Genomic DNA, 24,117 nt, shown 5'->3' with positions numbered 1-24,117 from the left:
TTGGGTCATAAAAAACGGATGTTGCCTCAAAAACCGGTTCGGTTGAGTTATATAATTATGATCATACTCTCAAAACATGTTGGACCACATTATACACTGCCAGATAACCAGTCTGATAATCTGCCTTGGAAAGCTGCCAAGGAACATAATCTCCCCAAATAGCACCGGAAGGAACGTAAAGAGAGAAAATCCAGACGAGGCACCCTACTATCATGTGCCTTTTTCTAGATCAATCAGGGAGTCAGAAATACTAACGGGAAGTGACATCAGACCAGATTTCTTTTGAATTTACGCAATTTATGTTGTCACAATTTCACCATGAGACATGTTTATAAATTTGGAAGGCTTCATAGGAATTTAAAATGTATCTGTGCACAGTTGCCAGAACATAGGAAACGTCAGAGATTAATTGAAATTTTAGGGGATTTGAAAGTAAAAACGAAAAAGGTAATGCATCTCAGGGAATGCTAACTCTATTAAGAGATACATATTATTTTTTATTTTGATGGTAATCAAGTGTGTTCTGTATAATACACAAGTACCATCGAGCAGTTTTGTCAATATAAAATATGTAATAACATTATAGTATACTAAAAAGTTGATACTAATAGAGATGCAGATTCCAAGAAAGGAATTTTAATAACGAAATTCAGACCAATCCTTAGAAATCCTTAGAAATCAAGCAGTGAGACGATTATGATTATGAACCATCAAAGACTGCAACCACCAAGGACCTCAACCTCCAAAAGTCCCCTAAACCAACCTCCAAGGACCCTCCTCCCCCCATCTTTTTGGGCCCCTCCCCCCATTATTATTTTTAATATTTTTTTTGTGCGCTTGAGCCACAGAAATTAACAAACAGAAAAGGTCTTTCAGCTAAAGCAGGGAACAAGTTTAAAACTTAAAATAAATAAAATTACTCTCTATTTTTAAAAACTTCTGGCTGTTTTCCAAATCATACCCGGACCTATCCAAGATATAATTTGAGGCCTTTACCAAGTACATTAAATCTCATCCAGACTTTTACCAAGGACATTAAATCTCGTACCCGGACCTATCCAAGATAAAATTTGAGGCTTTTACCATGGACATTAAATCTCGTCCAGACTTTTACAAAGGACATTAAATCTCGTCCAGATTTTTACCAAGGACACTAAATCGCGTCCAGGCTTTTACCAAGGACATTAAATCTCGTCCAGGCTTTTACCGAGGACATTAAATCGCGTCCAGGCTTTTATCAAGGACATTAAATCTCGTCCCGACTTTTAACAAGGACATTAAATCGCATCCAGGCTTTTATCAAAGAAATTAAATCTCGTCCAGGCTTTCACCAAGGACATTAAATCTCGTCCAGATTTTTACCAAGGACATTAAATCTCGAACAGACTTTTACCAAGGATATTAAATCTCGACCAGACTTTTAGCAAGGACATTAAATCTCGTCCAGGCTTTTACCAAGGACATTAAATCTCGTCCAGACTTTTACCAAGGATATTAAATCGCATCCAGGCTTTTACCAAAGAAATTAAATCTTGTCCAGACCTTTACCAAGGACATTAAGTCTCGTCCAGGCTATTACAAAGGACATTAAATGTCGTCCAGTCTTTCACCAAGGACGTTAAATATCCTTCCCCGGCTTTCACCAAGGACATTAAATCTCGTCCAGGCTTTTACCAAGGACATTAAATCTCGTCCAGGCTTTTACCAAGGACATTAAATCTCGTCCAGGCTTTTACAAAGGACATTAAATCTCGTCCAGGCTCTTACTAAGGATATTAAATCTCATCCAGACTTATACCAAGGACATTAAAGCTTGTCCAGACTTTTACCAAGGACATTAAATCTTGTCCTTCCTTCTAAACTCACTACAATAGCAACATTTTACCCTATATTATTAGTATTTTCAAGGGTTTTTTTATAGCCTTGATGGAGCTTTCTCCTTTTAAAATAACTACAATAGCAACATTTTACCCTATATTATTAGTATTTTCAAGGGTTTTTTGATAGCCTAGATGGAGCATTCTCCTTCTAAACTAGCTACATTAGCAACATTTTACCCTACATTATTAGTATTTTCATGGGTTTTTGGTAGCCTTGATGGAGCACTCTTCTTCTAAACTAGCTAAAATAGCAACATTTTACAATATATTATAAGTTGGGTTCTAGTTTTCTGAAATATGAACATTCCAGTTTAAAATACATCTGATTTTATTGATAACATTTTCTTAGCTAGGTTTCTTAACCTTTCGTAGATGTGTGTTGCATGAAACTCATCATTTAGGGTGTATCGCTTGCTATTTTGGACTTTTCTGAGCTAGGTTTCCTAACCTTTCGTAGGTGTATGTCAAATTTTATTAATAACATTTTCTTCGCTAGGTTTCTTAACCATTCGTAGGAGTATGTCTGGTTTTATCCCAGTTTAAAATACTTCTGATTTTATAAATAACATTTTCTTAGCTAGGTTTCTTAACATTTCGTAGGTTAATGTCTGATTTTATTAATGACATTTTCATAGGTAGGTTTCTCACCTTTCGTGGGTGTATGTCTGGATTTAATAATAATATTTTATTTTCTAATAGAGTTGGGTTTTAATTTTCAGAAATAAGAACATCCATGTTTAAAATACATCTGATTTTATTAATAGTATTTGATTTCCTTTTAATAATTGGGATACGTTTTTGCATATTTAAAAAAAAATAAAGTTGGGTTTTAGTTTTCAGAAAAATGAACATCCCAGTTTAAAATACATCTGGTTTTATTAATAAGATTTTCTTAGTTAGGTTTATTAACCTTTCGTAGATGTATTTTGCATGAAACTCATGATTTGGGATATATAGTTTGCTATTTTGGTCTTTTCTGAGCTAGACTTCCTAACCTTTCGCAGGTGTATGTCCAGTTTTATTAATAATATTTGATTTTCTAATCAAGTTGGGTTTTAATTTTCAGAAATAAGAACATCCTTGTTTAAAATTCATTTGATTTTATCAATAATATTTGATTTAGTTGTACTAGATGGGTTCATTTTTGTATATTTTTTGTAATAAAGCTGGGTTTTGGTTTTCAGAAATATGACCATCCCAGTTTAAAATACATCTGATTTTATTAATAACATATTCTTAGCAAAGTTTCTTAACCTTTCGTAGATGTGTGTTGCATGAAACTCATGACTTGGGATGTATAGTTTGCTATTTTGGGATGTATAGTTTGCTATTCCATGTTTAAAATTTATCTGATAATATTAATAATATTTGATTACCTTTAATAATTGGGTACATTTTTGCATATTTTTTGAATAAAGTTGGGTTTTAGTATTCAGAAATAAGAACATCCATGTTTAAAATACATCTGATTTTATTAATACTATTTGATTTCCTTTTAATAATTGGGATACGTTTTTGCATATTTTTTTAAATAAAGTTGGGTTTTATTTTTCAGAAATATGAACATCCCAGATTAAAATAGATCTGGTTTTATTAATAAGATTTTCTTAGTTAGGTTCCTTAACCTTTCGTAGATGTATGTTGCATGAAACTCATGATTTGGGATATATAGTTTGCTATTTTGGTCTTTTCTGAGCTAGACTTCCTAACCTTTCGCAGGTGTATGTCCGGTTTTATGAATAATATTTGATTTTCTAATCAAGTCGGGTTTTAATTTTCAGAAATAAGAACATCCATGTTTAAAATGCATCTGATTTTATTAATAATATTTGATTTCCTTTTAATATTGGATACATTTTTGCATATTTTTTTAAAATAAAGTTGGGTTTTAGTTTTCAGAAATATGAACATCCCAGTTTAAAATACATCTGATTTTATTAATAACGTTTCCTTAGCTAAGTTTCTTAATATTCGTAAATGTGTGTTGCATGAAACTCATAACTTGGGATGTATAGTTTGCTATTCTGGACTTTTTCTGTGCTTGATTTCCTAACCTATCGTAGGTGTATGTCTGATTTTATTTAAAATATTTGATTTTCTAAAAAAGTTGGGTTTTAATTTTCAGAAATAAGAACATCCATGTTTAAAATTTATTTGATTTTATTAATAATATTTGATTACCTTTAATAATTGGGTACATTTTTGCATATTTTTTTAATAAAGTTGGGTTTAGTATTCAGAAATATGAACATCCAAGTTTAGAATACATCTGATTTTATTAATAACATTTTCTTAGCTAGGTTTCTTAACCTTTCGTAGATGGATGTTGCATGAAACTCATGATTTGGGATGTCAAGTTTGCTATTTTGGACCTTTTTGAGCTAGGTTTCCTAACCATTCATAGGTCTATGTCTGGTTTTATTAATAATATTTGATTTTCTAATCAAGTTGAGTTTTAATTTTCAAATATAAGACGACCCTTGTTTAAAGTTCATCTAATTGTATTAATAATATTTGATTACCGTTAATAATCGGGTACCTTTTTGCATAATATAAATGTTTTTACTTTTATAACTTCAATAAATCAAATAATATTAAGAATTTGATTACTAAATATTAGTATATGTATTTTAAACTGACAATGCACATTCATTTGTATTCTTTTCAGTAAAGTGCAAATTTTGTTCTTGCCTTGGGAAGGCATAGGGGTTCTGAGCCCAACTTATGTTAATTTCTACTCGTTTTGACTTTGACTCGGTTATTCGTTGTAATTTCTGTTCGTTCCGGGTTTCATTTATTTATCGATGCTGATTTGTGGTAGCTTCACGCTTGGTACATTATTTGATTTTATTTTTGCCCATTTTTTGTTTAGTGGAGTTCTTTACTTTTCTTTAAAAAACTTATTTTGTGGAAAAAGTTTTTTTAATTAATTTCTGTTCGTTTTATATTGACATAGTCTTTCCAGAGAAAAGGAAATAATACTTTAAATCTTTTCGTTTTTTTAAGAATTTATAGTTTGGCCTGCTCTTTGTATGCTGAAGAAAAATTTTCAGCAATTTTTAACAACATACACCCTCTTAAAAATTTGGACACAAATAGTAGTGTTTAATTTAGTTTCATACCTCCTCTAGTTGACCTGAAATGGAAAACTTGATACCATTCGCAAAAAAATCTGTTTACTTTCTTTGATAGTTTGGATACACTTACGCTATTTTCAATTCAATTCAATTTATTGAAATAAAAACAAGATGAAACATCACACCAATAATAATATGGATCCTGGAAGCGAACTTGTTGAGGACCATAACAACAAAAAATTGAAAAGAACAAGAGAGAAAAAAAAGAAAATACAGAAAAAAAAGATAAACCCGGGATAAATTAAAGTAAATTGATTACAAATTTAGAGATTTATAATATCAAAATTTAGTAACATTGTTATACAGCGTGCGAAACTTATGGATAGCTCAATACTAGAGGGTATCATATTCCATTGAAGCATAGAAATATAAATGGGAGATCGCTGGGCGGAGCTAGAGACACACTTGGGGACAATAAAGGAACGGTTGGATGAACAGAGACATAGGCCTTCAGAATTATTGCAATTAAAATAAGATAATAATTGGGGAGGAAGGTTTTTATGGTAAGCGGAGTATGCAAGGGATAAATTTATTTTTTTAATAATTTGATCAAAAGGAATAATACCGAAATCGGAGAACAAGTCTTGTGTGGGATATAGTCGGGGCAGCCGAAAAACTGCTTTGATGGCACGGTATTGGGCAGTTTTTAATTTATTGGTAACTGAAGGATAAGTGTTGCCCCAAACAGATCCGCACTATGAGATATATGGCTAAATGAAAGAGTAATAAAGGGTGACAAGGATATCTGGGTGAAGAAAATTATTCACACGATTAATCATACTTACCTGTCGCAAAATTATGGCTCTGATGCAGGAAACTTGAGTTGCAAATGATAGTGAGGAGTCTATGTGGACACCAAGAAACTTGGCAACTTCGACCTGCGGGAGGAGATTGGTGGAATATTTTAGGCCAAGTGCTTGCTGAGCTTCATTTTTTTTTGTAAGGGGTTTGAAATAATACAACCTAACTTTTCTTGCTGTTAATGGTCCTGCAGTTAACGAGAGACCATTCCTGTACTCTATTCAGAAGAATTTGAGCAGAGGTGACGACGGATGGTAAATTAGGGCCGGTGATGAAAAAGTTGGTATCGTCAGCAAAAAGTACTGGGTGCACTGATGGACCCAGGCATGTAACCAAATCATTAATATAAAGGAGAAAAAGTATTGGACCAAGAACAGAGCCCTGCGGGACGCCCCTCCGGACAGGTAGGGGATGCGAGGTCATGCCGCCCAGACTTACACTCTGTACTCTACCAGAGAGACAGGAGCCGAACCATGAGAAAGGAATTCCACGAATCCCTATGTTCTTGAGTTTACTTAATAAAACACTCTGATCAACCCTGTCAAAATCCTTAGAAATATCCAGAAATAAGCCCATTACAGTATTTTTAAGGTCAAGTTGGGAACGGATAAACTGTGTGGCGTCGATTAGTGCAAGAGCAGTTGAAAATTTGGAACGGAAGCCATATTGATGAGAAGAAATCAACGAATATGAAGGATTAATCCCAAATAAAAAGGAAGAAAGACGTCGGAAGATAATTCTCTCAAGCACGTTGGATACAACTGGGAGAAGTGAGATTGTACGATAATTACTTATATCAGACGGATCGCCTTTTTTATGAATCGGGATAACAATTGCTGATTTAAATATTTCTGTGAAGACTCCATTGATCATAGACAGGTTTGCTATATGCACAATGGGTTCACAAACATAGGAAGATGCAGTTCTAAGAAGCTTATTACTTATCCCAAGGAAGTCATGTGTACTACTATTAGAGAGAGATTTGATGACTTGAAGAACCTCATTACTATCAGTTGGAGAGAAAAACATGGATCTGGGATTCTTGCTAGGGTGTACTGACTGGGAGGGAGAGCAGGAGCTAGCATTTGAAATATTGGTGCAATAATCATAAAAACATCTAGTACTGAAATTGGGTCAATTAATCTGCCACTGATGTCCCTAAGGTTAATAGGTATAGATATTGAATTCCTTTTTTTTGACAGAGTTTCATTTATTGTGGATCAAATTTTTTGAAAGTTCGCTTTGCAGTGAGAGATTTTTGAATAATAATATTTTTTTTTTTGCTTCATGGATGAGTTTGGTATATAAGGTTTTGTAATTTTTGTAATAAGTTATGTCAATAACGCTACTGGTTTTGCAAGCTAACTTATAAAGGTCATTTTTACAATATTAAGAGATTATAAGGCTATTGAACATCCAGGGGTGTATAAAGGTATTTTTTCGGTTTGATTTACAGACTGGAAAGGTTGAACTGATAAGATCACTCAGTCCCTGTGTAAAACCATTTGTGGCTGAATTAACATCCTGACAATCCAAAACCTTTCACCAGTCAAAGGATTTCAAACGATCCGTGAACCGGTTCATATTCACAATATTATATATTCTATTAGACGTAGGGGTATTAGTTCTAGGGTGTTTAGTAGTTGGTTGGAAGGGTAGGGAAAGATAGATTGGAAAGTGGTCTGACAGGTCAGAGAATATTATTTTGGAGGACAGGTGGTTTCCCAGGGAAGTGGATACAAAAATGTTATCAATTACAATAGCGGTAAACCTCATAGGATCAAATCTAGTAGGAAAAAGGATTGTTGGAAGAAGACCACTTGAGTAAATGTTTCAAAGAAGGTATCACAATCATTATTACTGCTAACATTTAGTAAATTACAATTAAAGTCCCCAAAAACTAATTCATTCTTTTGGGGTAAATTAATGAAACTAGAAAAGTCATCAAAAAGATTACAAAGGAAATGTGTATGAACTGAGGGTGTCTTATAAAAAGATTAAAAAATAAAAGAATTTTCTTCAACTCTCATATAAACAATTATTGAATAAATGCATCTATTATTTAATGGTTGCGAGAATAAGGATTCACAGTGTAATAGCCTGGTGAATTTTAGACTTGACCGGATGTAAAGAGAAATGCCACCAGAGGACATGGTTAATTTTCTTTCAATATGAATAGCTTGAAAGCCAGGGAGGGAAAATTCATTAGTATCATCAATTTCTGAAAGCCACGTCTCCGTTATTCCAATTACGGCGAAAGGGCAGTAACCGTTAATTAAAATTAAATCTTTAAAATTAGTCCACTTATCTCTTATACTTCTGATGTTAAAGCAGATTATATTAAGTTTTGTCTCTTCCATTAGCTTAGGTTTTACATTTTTTACAAAATCAAAAGTGTCGAGATATTCACAGTTAATATGGCTTAAAGGGCTATTAGGGCTAGCTAAGGGGTTGTTGCGCAAATTATTTTGGTCATCGTAATAGTTAAAAATAACATTATTGCACAGTGATAATTTCGTGAGAAACGTAAAACCTTGCATAGTATACATTTAAATATCCTTTGTGGTGGAAGTTTCATCATTTGCTTGGTTTGAATACTGAAATTCTTATTCAGCCGACAAATTATCATTGGTGGTAATTTTGGACTGGGATGTAAAGTTTGCCGTTTTTTTCTTAGATTTCTTGCCTTTGACTAGGGGAATGGCACCGATTTGATTAGCAGTTGAGTCAACAGGCCTAACTAGCTTCGATGTGGAATCTATGTCCTTTTTGATGGAAGATAGTTGAGCTTGGTGATAGGAGTTTGGTGATGGCTTTCTTCTTGAGAATATTTTTGGTTTCTCCTGGTTCATTACTAACCTCAATTAAGTGACTGACTGTGAGATAAGGGGCGAGTCTGCGCCAGTCTTGGTAACGTTTGGCTGCCTCTTGGGGGGGGCAGGATAGAGCAGTACCCGTAGGTCCGGGCTAGGGCGACTGACTAATGCCTTGGGTATGAAGAGTGTGTGCCTCTTTAGGAAATGATACTGTATGTGTATCTTCTACAACAACTGCTGCTTGGCTTCTACTGGGCCTATGGGGTGTGGGTTGCCGAGGGATTCTTGCAGCTACAACTGAGTAGGGTAGGTTCATTTTATCCGATGTTCTAAGGATTACGACTCGCTTTTGGTGAGCCGGGCAAGATTTTTTTGGAGGGTTGTGTGTCCATTATGGTCACAATTTCTGCAAAAAAGGTCTGACTCAGGGCATTCACTAAGTGCAAGCCCTGTTTTCCCAAGCTTAAGGCAAGACGAATTGGACAGCTTGCACTGGTTTTTGTTTTCTGTGGCTGTGGGCCAGACAAGTGGAGCTTTGTAGGGGCTTAGGCTTATAAATCTTATAAAAAAGGGACATACCGTACAAGAATATTTCTCTGTTTAGCTCAACTTTGCAGGAAAAGAGGATTGAACGGCTTGGGTGAAGGACTCCTTCTTTGTTTAAACCTAGCCTTATTGCAGTTGAAGGATTTCTGAGAAGGCCTGAAGAATCTATTAGTTCAGTTTGTATTTCCTCCACTTTTACACTGGTATCAACACCATAAAGCACATACTTGTGTAACTTTTCCACATTTTTTTTTTGTGGCTAAAATTTTCGAGCCATCAAGGATTATTTCTTTGGATTAAATTTTAAGAGCAGAAGCAGCCCCAAAAGTTTGAACATAATACCCTCGGTCGTTCTTGGGATACTGCTGAGATGTCTTATTGGGAATTAGCATTAACACAGTGCATTTTGATTTAATCTTATGGCAACATTTAGTATTTAAACATAAAGTCAAATGGGAGGGTGGGGGTGGTAGGGGGATTAGTTTGCCTCCAATTACTTTTGACTATTAAAAAGTGCATCAGTCCTTTTTATTTTCAATCGAATGAGCCCTTTTCGAAGTTCCTACGACAACTCTTTTGATACAAAGTGCCCTCTTCTAAACAACAACAACAAGAACAAAATGATACATTATATCCACATCGATCTTTACTATATAAATTTCGAGCTTTCTAATAATTTTCGACTATTAAAAAGGGCACTAGGCCTTTCGAATTCCAATCGAATGAGCCTTTTTCGAGTTTCTACGACAACACTTCCTATAAACACCTTATATGGCCCCATAGCATAAATTAAACTATTGCCCTGAGGGCTCTGAGGGCTTGTCGTCCTCAAAGACGTAATTTCCAGAACTTTCAACTATGTTACACAAAATGGCTATCTCAAAATTTTGATTGGATGTGTCTGGGAAAATTGTGGGCCTGAGAGGGGTGTTAGTCTTTCTCCAATCACTTTCAAATATTAAAAAAGGCACTATTCCTCTCAATTTCCAATTGAATGAGCCCCTTTTGAAGTTTGTACGACAACTCTATCCTTAAAAACCTTATATGCCCCCTGGGCATAACTTACAACCTATGCCCTGGGGACTCTCGGGGGTTTGTCATCCTTAAATACATAATTTCCAGAACTTCACCTACGTTGAACAAAATGGCTATCTCTAAGCTTTGATTGAATGTGTTTGGGGAAATGGAGGGTGTGAGAGGGGGGTTAATTACTCTCCACTTTTTTTCTACTATTAAAATGGGCAATTTCAATTTCCAATCAAATGAGCCCCTTTTGAAATTTCTAAATAACTTTCTATATAAACCTTATAATCCCCCAGGGCACACATTACAACCCTTGCACTGAAAGCCCTGATGGGGTTTTTATCCTAAAAGACCTAATGTCTAGAACTTTCGACTACGTTGAACAAAATGGATATCTCAAAATTTTGATTAGATTTGTTTGGGGAAATGGTGGGCGTGAGAGGGGGGTTAGTTGCCCATTTCAATAAAAACCTTATAAGCCCCCAGAGCATAACTTATAACCCTTGCCCTGAAGACTATGGGGAGAGTGTCCTGCTCAAAGGTATAATTTCCTGAACTTTAAACTTCGCGTTTAAGGGTGTTGGGCGTGGAAGGGTTGCTTGATGCCTTCCAATCACTTTCGACTATTAAAAAGGGCACTAGCCATTTCAATTTCCAATCGAATGAGTCATTTTTGAAGTTTCTACGATGACGCGTTCAGTAAAAGCCTTTTATGCTCCCAGGGCATAACTTACAACCCTTGTCTTGAGGGCTGTGGGGGAGTGTCCTCCTCAAAAACATAATTTGTATCTGGAAATCCAAAACACTGAATAAAATGGCTATCAAAAAATTTTGATTGGATGTGTTTGCGGAAGAGGTGGGCGAGAGAGGGGGGCTAGTTGCCCTCAAATCACTTTCGACTATTAAAAAGGGCACTAGACCTTTGAATTTCCAATCGAATGAGGCCTGTTTCAAGTTTCTATGGCAAAGATTTCAATAAAAACTTATATGCCCCAAGGGCATAACTTATAACCCTTGCTCTGAGGACTGTGGGGGGGAGTGTCTTGCTCAAAGGTATAATTTCCTGAACTTTAAACTACGTGGAACAAAATGATTATCTCTAAAATTTTGATTGGATGTGTTCGGGAAAATGGTCGGCGTGGAAGGGGTTTTAGTTGCTTTCCAATTATTTACGACTGTCAAAAAGGGCACAAGCTATTTCAATTTCTTATCAAATGAGCCCTTTTTGAAGTTTCTAAGACAACGCGTTCTATAAAAAATTTATATGCCCCCAGGGTATAACTTACAACTCTTGTCCTGAGGGCTGTGAGGAGGTTGTCATCCTCAAATACCTAATTTCTAGAACTTAAAACTACGTTGAACAAAATGGCTATCGAATGAGCCTGTTTTGAAGTTTCTACGACAACGCCTTCTATAAAAACCTTATATGCCCCCACGCCATTATTTAAAACCCTTGCCCTGAGGGGTGTGAGGGAGTGTCCTCCTCAAAAACATATTTTCTATCTGGAAAACAACTACTCTGAACAAAATGCTATCTCAAAATTTTGATTGGATGTGTTTGGGGGAATGATGGGCGTGGGGAGGGGGCAAGTTGCCCTCAAAGCACTTGTGGCTATTAAAAAGGGTACTAGCGCTTTGAATTTCCAATCGAATAAACCTGTTTTGAAGTTTCTACGACAACACATTCTATAAAAACCTTATATGCCCCCAGGGCATAAATTAAAACCCTTGCCCTGAGGGTTGTGGGGGAGCGTCCTCCTCAAAAACATATTTTCTATCTGGAAATCAACTACGCTGAACGAAATGGTTATCTTATAATTTTGATTGGATGTGTTTGGGGAATGAAGGGCGTGGGGGGCTAGTTGCCCTCCAATCACTTTCGACTATTAAAAAAGGTACTAGCCCTTTGAATTTCCAATCGAATGAGTCTGTTTTGAAATTTCTACGACAACGCCTTCTAAAAGAACTTTATATTCCCCCACAGCATAACTTAAAACCCTTGCCCTAAGGGTTGCGAGAGAGTGTCCTCCTCAAAACCATATTTTCTAGCTGTAAATGAACTACGCTGAACAAAATGGATATCTCAAAATTTTGATTGGATGTATTAGGGGGGAATGATGGGCGTGGTTGGGGCTAGTTGCCCTCCAATCACTTTCGACTATGTAAAAGGGTACTAGCCCTTTGAATTTCCAATTGAATGAGCTTGTTTTGAAGTTTCTACGACAAAGTCTTTTATAAAAAGCTTATATGCCCCCAGGGCATAACTTAAAACCCTAGCCCTGAGGGTTGTGGGGGAGTGTCCTCCACAAAAGCATATTTTCTATCTGGAAATCAACTACGCTGAACAAAATGGCTATCACAAAATTTTGTTTGGGTGTGTTTGGGGAAATGATGGGCGTGGGGGGGGGGCTAGTTGCCCTCCAATCACTTTTTACTATTAAAAAGGGCACTAGTCACTCCCATTTGCAATCGAATGAACCCTTTTCGAAGTTTCTAAGACAACTCCTTCGATACGAAGTGCCCGGGTATGGAGAAAAAAACCAAAAACACATTGTGCCCACATCGTTCTTTACTTAGGCAGCGCTAACGCACTGCCTATGATATTTGATTTTCTAATCAAGTTGGGTTTTAATTTTCTGAAATAAGAACATCCATGTTTAAAATACATCGGATTTTATTAATAATATTTGATTTCTTTTAATAATTGGGTACATTTTTGCATGTTTTTTTAAAAATATTTGAGTTTTAGTTTTCAGAAATATGAACATCCCAGTTTAAAATACATCTGATTTTATTAATAACATTTTCTTAGCTAAGTTTCTTAACCTCTCGTACGTGTATGTTTTTGTTTTAGTTTTGTTTTAGTATGTTTTAGTTTTCAGAAATATGAACATCCCAGTGTAAAATACATCTTATTTAATTAATAACATTTTCTTAGCTAGGTTTCTTATCCTTTCATAGGTGTATGACTGATTTTATTAATAACATTTTCTTAGCTAGATTTCTTAACCTTTCGTAGGTTTGTCTCAGGTTTTATTTATAATATTTGATTTTCTAATCAAGTTGGGTTTTAATTATCAGAAATAAGAACATCCACGTTTAAAATACGTCTGATTTTACTAATAATATTTGATTTCTCTTTAATAATGGGTAAATTTTTGCATAATTTTTTAATAAAGTTGGGTTATAGTTTTCAGAAATATGAACATCTCAGTTTAAAATATAATCTGATTTTATTAATAATATTATTTTAGACTTTAGAGGTTAATTTAGACTAGGTTACATGCGCGCACGAAACCTAGTCTAAATTAACCTTAAAATGAGTAAAACCCAACTTTATTATAAAAATATGCAAAAATGTACCCACTATTAAATGGAAATCAAATATTATTAATAAAATCATATGTATTTTAAAAATGGATATTCTTATTTCTGAAAATTAAAACCCAAATTTATTAGAAAATCAAATATTATTAATAAAACCAAACATACACTTATGAAAGGTTATGAAATTTAGCTCAGAAAAGTCCAAAATAGCAAACTAGAAATCCCAAGTCATGAGTTTCATGCAACACACATCTATGAAAGGTTAAGAAACCTAGCTAAGAAAATGTTATTAATAAAATCAGATGTATTTTAAACTGGGATGTTCATATTTCTGAAAAGTAAAACCCATCTTTATTAAAAAAAATGCGAAAATGTACCCACTTATTAAAAGAAATCAAATATTATTAATAAAATCAGATGTATTTTAAACGTGGATGTTCTTATTTCTGAAAATTAAAACCCAACTTTATTAGAAAATCAAATATTATTAATAAAACCAGACATACACCTACGAAATGTTATGAAATCTAGCTCAGCAAAGTCCGAAATAGCAAACTAGACATCACAAGTCATGAGTTTCATGCAACCCACATCTATGAAAGGTCAAGAAGCCTAGCTAAGAAAATATTATTAGGTTACATGCGCGCACGAAACCTAGTCTAAATTAACCTTAAAATGAGTAAAACCCAACTTTATTATAAAAATATGCAAAAATGTACCCACTATTAAATGGAAATCAAATATTATTAATAAAATCAGATGTATTTTAAACATGGATGTTCTAGTTTCTGAAAATTAAAACCCAACTTTATTAAAAAATCAAATATTATAAATAAAACAAGAGATACACCTATGAAAGGTTAGGAAATCTAGCTCAGAAAAGTCCAAAATAGCAAACTAGACATCCCAAATCCTGGGTTTCATGTAGCACATACATCTACGAAAGGTTAAGAAACCTAGCTAAGAAAATATTACTAATAAAATCAGATGTATTGTAAACTGGGATATTCATATTTCTGAAAACTAAAACCCATCTTTACTAAAAAAAAATATGCAAAAATGTACCTAATTATTAAAGGTTATCAAATATTATTAATAAAATTAGATATATTTTAAACATGGATTTTCCTATTTCTGAAAATTAAAACCCAACTTGTTTAGAAAATCAAATATTATTTATAAACCAGACATACACCTACGAAAGGTTATGAAATCTAGCTCAGAAAAGCACAAAATAGCAAACTATACATCCCAAATCATGAGTTTCAAGCAACACACATCTACGAAAGGTTAAGAAACCTAGCTAAGAAAATATTATTAATAAAATCAGATGTATTCTAAACTGGGATGTTCATATTTCTGAAAACTAAAACCCGACTTTATTAAAAAAATATGCAAAAATGTACCAAATTATTAAAAGGAAATCAACTATTATTAATAAAATCAGATGTATTTTAAAAATCGATTTAAATATTTCCTAAAATTAAAACACAACTTTATTAGAAAATAAATTATTATTAACAAAACATGCATACGCCTATGAAAAGTTAAGAAACTTTGCTAAGAATATATTTTTAATAAAATCAGACATTCAGCTACGAAAGGTTAGGAAACATAGCTCAGAAAAGTTCAAAATAGCAGACTAGAAATCCGAAGTCATGAGTTTCATGCAACACACATCTACGAAAGGTTAAAAAACTTAGCTAAGAAAATGTTATTAATAAAATCAGAGGTATTTTAAACTGGGATGTTCATATTTCTGAAAAATAAAACCCAACTTATAATATAGGGTAAAATGTTGCTATTTTAGCTAGTTTAGAAGGAGAATGCTTCATCAAGGCTACCAAAAACCCATGAAAATACTAATAATGTAGGGTAAAACGTTGCTAATGTAGCTAGTTTAGAAGGAGAAGGGTCCATCTATGCTAACAAAAAACATTTGAAAATACTAATAATATAGGGTAAAATGTTGCTATTGTAGTTCGTTTAGAAGGAGAATGCTCCATCAAGGCTATTAAAAAACCCCTGAAAATACTAATAATATAGGGTAAAATGTTGCTATTGTAGTCAGTTTAGAAGGAAGGACGAGATTTAATGTCCTTGGTAAAATCCTGGACGCGATTTAATGTCCTTGTTAAAACCCCGGACGAGATTTAATGTCCATTGTAAAATCCTGGGCGATATTAATTGTCCTTGGTAAAATACTGGAAGAGATTTAATCTCCTTGGTAAAAGTCTGGAAGATATTTAATGTCCTTTGTAAAAGCCGGGGAATGATATTTAACGTCCTTGGTGAAAGCCTGGACGAGATTTAATGTCCTTGGTAAAAGACTGGACGAGACTTAATGTCCTTGGTAAAAGTCTGGACGAGATTTAATGTCCTTGGTAAAAGCCTGGAAGAGATTTAATTTCCTTGGTAAAAGTCTGGTCGAGATTTATTGTCCTTGGTAAAAGTCTGGTCGAGATTTAATGTCCTTGGTGAAAGCCTGGACCAGATTTAATGTCCTTGGTAAAAGCCTGGACGCGATTTAATGTCCTTGGTAAAAGCCCGGACGAGATTTAATGTCCTTGGTAAAAGCCACGACGATATTTAATGTCCTTGGTAACAGTCTGGACGAGATTTAATGTCCTTGGTAAAAGCCTGGACGAGATTTAATGTCCTTGGTAAAAGCGTGGACGCGATTTAATGTCCTTGGTAAAAGCCTGGACGAGATTTAATGTCCTTGGTAAAAGTCTGGACGAGATTTAATGTCCTTGGTAAAAGCCTGAACGAGACTCAATGTCCTTGGTAAAAGCCTCAAATCATATCTTGGATAGGTCCGGGTAAGAGATTTAATGTCGTTGGTAAAAGCCGGGACGAGATTTAATGTCCTTGGTAAAAGCCTCAAATTCTTGGCATCCGCATCTCTATTAGTATCAACTTTTTAGTATACTATAATGTCATTACTTATTTTATATTGTTCTCTATGGTACTTGTTTATTATACAGAACACACTCAAGTACCACCAAAAATAAAAAATAATATGTATCTCTTAATAAAATTAGCATTCCCTGAGTTGCCTTACCTTTTTCTTTTCTACTTTCAAATCCCCTAAAATGTCAATTAATCTCTGACGTTTCCTATGTTCTGGCAACTGTGCACAGAAATATTTTAAGTTTCTATGAAGCCTTCCAGATTTATAAACATGTCTCATGGTGAAATTGTGACAACATAAATTACGTAAATTAAAAAGAAATCTGGTCTGATTTCACTTCCCGTTAATATTTCTGACTTCCCGATTGGTCTAGAAAGAGGCACATGATCTTGTTCGTACACGGATTCTAGTCCTATGATTGGCTGTCATCTTGTTCGTACCGTTGTTCGTCCCGTGTAGCAAAGCCCCCCTCTACTGAAGTTGTAGAAGAAACTTTGAAAAGGGCTCATTCAATTGGAAATTGGAGTGGTTTGTGCCCTTTTTAATAGTCGAAAGTGATTGGAGGACAACTAACCCCCCTCTCACGCCCACCTTTTCCCCAAACACATCCAATCAAAATTTTGATATACCCATTTTATTCAACGTAGTTTTCAAATCTGTAAATTAGGTCTTTGAGAATGACAACCCCCTCCAAGCCCTCAGGGCAAGAGTTATAAGTTATGCCCTGGGGGCATATAAGGTTTTTATAGAAGGCGTTGTCGTAGAAACTTCAAAAAGGGCTCATTCGATTAGAGTAGAATGCATCCATTGAATTCTAGCCGATAATGTTCCTTCCTGTGCTATTCTAGCCAACTATGTTCCTTCCCGTGCTATTTGGGGAGATTACGTTCCTTAGCACCTTTCCAGAGCATGTACTTATGGATTCTAGCCCACTATGTTCCTTCCTGTGCTATTTGGGGAGATTACGTTCCTTGACACCTTTTCATGGCATGTACTTATGGATTTGGGTGGATTATGTTCCCTCCCATGCTATTCTATAGCGCTATGTTCCTTCCTGTGCCATTCTAAGGGCTTATGTTCCTTCATATGCTATTCTAAGGGCTTATGTTCCTTCCCATGCTATTCTATGGCCCTATGTTCCTTCCTATGTTATTCTATGGGACCTCTACACGTGATTAAACACGTTTTAAAACTACATACTATTTGCTTATGTCCCTTTGGTACCTTTCCAAACGAGCGGGGATTCCCCACACAAGTTTGTTTCAACTCCATGTTTTTCAACCAGACTGTTTTTTGAGCCAACATGCGTTTTTTAGAGGTCAAATTATAGACATCGGAGCTTGCTCTATATACGATAACTCGACTGGTGATTGGTTATAAATAAAAGGACTGATTTTTATTCGTCCTTGGGGTAAGGGATTTGCGAATTGGAGTGTAACTCGAGAGTAGTTTGTTATTAAAAATGGGATGCTACAATCAGAATTGTTTGATTGCCATTTGCAAAAAAGGGGTAAGGGATTTGCAAATTGGAGTGTAACTCGAGAGTAGTTTGTTATTAAAAAATTGGATACTACAATCAGAATTGTTTGACTGACATTTGCAAAAAGGGGTAAGGGACTTGCGAATTGGGGTGTAACTCGAGAGTAGTTTGTTTTTGCAGTAAACTCTTAGTTTTTTGTAAGAAAATTATGGAAAATACAATTCTCAGGTGCAAATCTGAAACTTTAGTCTATTTTTGGATCGAAAAATAAACTATTTCTGTGAAATCTGAGCTAATAAGGGTTTTTGGCCGCCAACTTTAGTTTTTTGTAAGAAAATTATGGAAAATACAATTCGTCGACTCATAGGTGAAAATTACATCCAGTTATGGATCGAAAAATAAACTATTTATATAAAATCTGAGCTAATAAGGGTTTTTTTGCCGTAAACTCTAGTTTTTTGTAAGAAAATTATGGAAAATACAATTGTATGGGTCAAATCTGAAACTTTAGTCTATTTTTGGCTCGAAAAATAAACTATTTCTGTAAAATCTGAGCTAATAAGGGTTTTTTGCAGTGAACTCTAGTTTTTTGTAAGAAAATTATGGAAAATACTATTCTCTGGTGCAAATCTGAAACTTTAGTCTATTTTTGGATCTAAAAATAAAACATTTCTGTAAAATTTAAGCTAATAAGGGTTTTTAGCCGCAAACTCTAGTTTTTCGTAAGAAAATTATTGAAAATACAATTCGTTGGCTCATAGGTGAAAATTAAGTCCAGTTATGGATCTAAAAACAAACTATTTCAATAAAATCTGAGCTAATAAGGGTTTATTGCCGTAAACTCTAGTTTTTTTGTAAGAAAATTATGGAAAGTACAATTATCTGGTTCAAATCTGAAACTTTAGTCTATTTTTGGATCGAAAAATAAACTATTTCTGTAAAATCTGAGCTAATAAGGATTTTTTGCAGTAAACTCTAGTTTTTTGTAAGAAAATTATGGAAAATGCAATTTTCTGGTTCAAATCTGAAACTTTAGTCTATTTTTGGATCGAAAAATTAAACTATTTCTATAAAATCTGAGCTAAAAAAGGGTTCTAGTTTTTTTTGTAAGAAAATTATGGAAAATACAATTCGTTGTCTCATAGGTGAAAATTAAGTCCAGTTATGGATCGAAAAATAAACTATTTCTATAAAATCTGAGCTAATAAGGGTTTTTTGCAGTAAACTCTAGTTTTTTTTGTAAGAAAATAATGGATAATACAACTCTCTGGTGGAAATCTGAAACTTTAGTCTATTTTTGGATTGAAAAATAAACTATCTCTGTAAAATCTGAGCTAATAAGGGTTTTTGGCCGCAAACTCTAGTTTTTTGTAAGAAAATTATGGAAAATAAAATTCGACGGCTCATAGGTGAAAATTAAGTGCAGTTATGGATCGAAAAATAAACTATTTCTATAAAATCTGAGCTAATAAGGGGTTTTGGGCCGCAAACTCTAGTTTTTTGTAAGAAAATTATGGAAAATACAATTCGTTGGCTCATAGGTGAAAATTAAGTCCAGTTATGGATCGAAAAATAAACTATTTCTATAAAATCTGAGCTAATAAGGGTTTTTTGCCGTGAACTCTAGTTTTTTGTAAGAAAATTATGGAAAATACAATTGTCTGGTTCAAATCTGAAACTTTAGTCTATTTTTGGATCGAAAAATAAACTATTTATGTAAAATCTGAGCTAATAAGGGGTTTTGGGCCGCAAACTCTAGTTTTTTGTAAGAAAATTATGAAAATACAATTCGTTGGCTCATAGGTGAAAATTAAGTCCAGTTATGGATCGAAAAATAAACTATTTCTGTAAAATCTGAGCTTATAAGGGTTTTTTGCCGTAAACTCTTGTTTTTTGTAAGAAAATTACGGAAAATAAAATTATCTGGTTCGAATCTGAAACTTTAGTCTATTTTTGGATCGAAAAATAAACTATTTCTGTAAAATCTGAGCTAATCAGGGTTTTTGGCCGTAAACTCTAGTTTTTTGTAAGAAAATTATGGAAAATACAATTCGTTGGCTCATAGGTGAAAATTAAGTCCAGTTATGGATCGAAAAATAAGCTATTTCTATAAAATCTGAGCTAATAAGGGTTTTTGCCGTAAACTCTAGATTTTTGTAAGAAAATTATGGAAAATACAATTGTCTTACAATTGTAAGACAATTGTATTGTAAGATAATTTCAATACAATTGTATTGAAAAATAGTTTATTTTTCGATCCATAACTGGACTTAATTTTCACCTATGAGCCAACGAATTGTATTTTCATAAATTTCCTACAAAAAACTAGAGTTTGCGGCCCAAAACCCCTTATTAGCTCAGATTTTTACATACAATCTGAGCTAATAAGGGTTTTTTGCAGTAAACTCTAGTTTTTTTGTAAGAAAATTATGGAAAATACAATTCTCTGGTGCAAATCTGAAACTTTAGTCTATTTTTGGATCGAAAAATATACTATTTCTGTAAAATCTGAGCTAATAAGGATTTTTGGCCGTAAACTCTAGATTTTTGTAAGAAAATTATGGAAAATGCAATTTTCTGGTTCAAATCTGAAACTTGAGTCTATTTTTGGATCGAAAAATAAAACTATTTCTATAAAATCTGAGCTAAAAAAGGGTTTATGACCGTAAACTCTAGTTTTTTTTTGTAAGAAAATTATGGAAAATACAATTCTCTGGTGCAAATCTGAAATTTTAGTATATTTTTGGATCGAAAACTAAACTATTTCTGTAAAATCTGAGCTAATAAGGGTTTTTGGTCGCGAACTCTAGTTTTTGGTAAGAAAATTATGGAAAATACAATTCGTTGGCTCATAGATGAAAATTAAGTCCAGTCATGGATCGAAAAATAAACTATTTCTATAAAATCTGAGCTAATAATGGTTTTTTGCCTTAAACTATATTTTTTTGTAAGAAAATTATGGAAAATACAATTGTCTGGTTCAAATCTGAAACTTTCGTCTATTTTTGGATCGAAAAATAAACCATTTCTGTAAAATCTGAGCTAATAAGGATTTTTGGTCTTAAACTCTAATTTTTTGTAAGAAAATTATGGAAAATACAATTTTCTGGTTCAAATCTGAAACTTTAGTCTATTTTTTGATCGAAAAATAAAACTATTTCTGTAAAATCTGAGCTAATAAGGGTTTTTGGCCGTAAACTCTAGTTTTTTGTAAGAAAATTATGGAAAATTCAATTCTCTGGTGCACATCTGAAACTTTAGTCTATTTTTGGATCGAAAAATAAACTATTTCTGTAAAATCTGAGCTAATAAGGGTTTATGGTCACAAACTCTAGTTTTTTGTAAGAAAATTATGGAAAATACAATTCGTTGGCTCATAGGTGAAAATTAAGTCAGGTTATGGATCGAAAAATAAACTATTTCTATTAAATCTGAGCGAATAAGGTTTTTTTGCCGTAAACTCTAGTTTTTTGTCAGAAAATTATGGAAAATACAATTCGTTGGCTCATAGGTGAAAATTAAGTCCAGTTATGGATCGAAAAATAAACTATTTCTATAAAATCTGAGCTAATAAGGGGTTTTGGGCCGCAAACTCTAGTTTTTTGTAAGAAAATTATGAAAATACAATTCTTTGGCTCATAGGTGAAAATTAAGTCCAGTTTTGGATGAAAAAATAAACTATTTCTGTAAAATCTGAGCTAATAAAGGTTTTTGGCAGTAAACTCTAGTTTTTTGTAAGAAAATTATGGAAAATACAATTTTCTGGTTCAAATCTGAAACTTTAGGCTATTTTTGGATCGAAAAATAAAACTATTTATGTAAAATATGAGTTAATAAGGGTTTTTTGTCTTAAACTCTAGTTTTTTGTAAGAAAATTATAGAAAATGTAATTTTCTGGTGGAAATCTGAAACTTTAGTCTTTTTTTGGATCAAAAAATAATATATTTCTGTAAAACCGGATCTGATACGCTTTTTTGGCTGCAAACTCTAGTTTTTGGTAAGAAAATTATGGAAAATACAATTCGTTGGCTCATAGGTGAAAATTAAGTCCAGTTATGGATCGAAAAATAAACTATTTCTATAAAATCTGAGCTAATAAGGGTTTTTTTGCCGTAAACTCTAGTTTTTTGTAAGAAAATTATGGAAAATACAATTGTCTGGGTCAAATCTGAAACTTTAGTCTATTTTTGGCTCGAAAAATAAACTATTTCTGTAAAATCTGAGCTAATAAAGGTTTTTTGCAGTGAACTCTAGTTTTTTGTAAGAAAATTATGGAAAATACTATTCTCTGGTGCAAATCTGAAACTTTAGTCTATTTTTGGATCGAAAAATAAACTATTTCTGTAAAATCTAAGCTAATAAGGGTTTTTGGCCGCAAACTCTAGTTTTTTGTAAGAAAATTATGGAAAATACAATTCGTTGGCTCATAGGTGAAAATTAAGTCCAGTTATGGATCGAAAAATAAGCTATGTCTATAAAATCTGAGCTAATAAGGGTTTTTGCCTTAAACTCTAGTTTTTTTGTAAGAAAATTATGGAAAATACATTTCTCTGGTTCAAATCTGAAACTTACGTCTATTTTTGTATTTAAAAATAAACTATTTCTGTAAAATCTGAGCTAATAAGGGTTTTTGGCCGTAAACTCTAATTTTTTGTAAGAAAATTATGGAAAATACAATTTTCTGGTTCAAATCTGAAACTTAAGTCTATTTTTGGATTGAAAAATAAAACTATTTCTGTAAAATCTGAGCTAATAAGGGTTTTTGGCCGTAAACTCTAGTTTTTTGTAAGAAAATTATGGAAAATACAATTCTCTGGTTCAAATCTGAAACTTTAATCTATTTTTGGATCGAAAAATAAACTATTTCTGTAAAATATGAGCTAATAAGGGGTTTTGGGCCTCAAACTCTAGTTTTTTGTAAGAAAATTATGAAAATACAATTCGTTGGCTCATAGGTGAAAATTAAGTCCAGTTATGGATCGAAAAATAAACTATTTCTGTAAAATCTGAGCTAATAAGGGTTTTTTGCAGTAAACTCTAGTTTTTTGTAAGAAAATTATCGAAAATACAATTGTCTGGTTCAAATCTGAAATTTTAGTCTATTTTTGGATCGAAAAATAAACTATTTCTGTAAAATCTGAGCTAATAAGGGTTTTTGGCCGTAAACTCTAGTTTTTTGTAAGAAAAATTATTGAAAATACAATTTTCTGGTTCAAATCTGAAACTTTAGTCTATTTTTGGGTTGAAAAATAAAACTATTTCTGTAAAATCTGAGCTAATAAGGGTTTTTGGCCGTAAACTCTAGTTTTTTGTAAGAAAATTATGGAAAATGCAATTTTCTGGTGCAAATCTGAAACTTTAGTCTATTTTTGGATCGAAAAATAAACTATTTCTGTAAAATCTGAGCTAATAAGGGTTTATGGTCACAAACTCTAGTTTTTTGTAAGAAAATTATGGAAAATACAATTCGTTGGCTCATAGGTGAAAATTAAGTCAGGTTATGGATCGAAAAATAAGCTATTTCTATTAAATATGAGCGAATAAGGTTTTTTTGCCGTAAACTCTAGTTTTTTGTAAGAAAATTATGGAAAATACAATTGTCTGGTTCAAATATGAAACTGTAGTCTATTTTTGGATCGAAAAATAAACTATTTCTGTAAAATCTGAGCTAATAAGGGTTTTTTGCCGTGAACTCTAGTTTTTTGTAAGAAAATTATGGATAATACAATTGTCTGGTTCAAATCTGAAACTTAAGTCTATTTTTGGATCGAAAAATAAACTATTTATGTAAAATATGAGCTAATAAGGGGTTTTGGGCCGCAAACTCTAGTTTTTTGTAAGAAAATTATGAAAATACAATTCGTTGGCTCATAGGTGAAAATTAAGTCCAGTTATGGATCGAAAAATAAACTATTTCTGTAAAATCTGAGCTAATAAGGGTTTTTTGCAGTAAACTCTAGTTTTTTGTAAGAAAATTATAGAAAATACAATTGTCTGGTTAAAATCTGAAACTTAAGTCTATTTTTGGATCGAAAAATAAAATATTTCTATAAAATCTGAGCTAATAAGGGTTTTTTGCCATAAACTCTAGTTTTTTTTAAGATAATTATGGAAAATACAATTTTCTGGTTCAAATCTGAAACTTTAATCTATTTTTGGATCGAAAAATAAACTATTTCTGTAAAATATGAGC

General features: G+C 33.1%; 1 protein-coding gene across 1 annotated transcript in view; it reads left to right on the top strand.

Annotated features, from left to right (window-relative positions):
- Positions 1-24,117, top strand: part of LOC148946991 (ankyrin repeat domain-containing protein 16-like) — a 158,037-nt gene that overhangs the window by 14,884 nt on the left and 119,036 nt on the right. The window lies entirely within an intron of this gene.

This window comes from Artemia sp. Qi Xiang Cuo, chromosome 11, assembly GCF_049724085.1.
Source record: "Artemia sp. Qi Xiang Cuo chromosome 11, ASM4972408v1, whole genome shotgun sequence".
Taxonomy (NCBI): domain Eukaryota; kingdom Metazoa; phylum Arthropoda; class Branchiopoda; order Anostraca; family Artemiidae; genus Artemia; species Artemia sp. Qi Xiang Cuo.
This window is presented reverse-complemented; position numbering and strand designations above follow the sequence as displayed.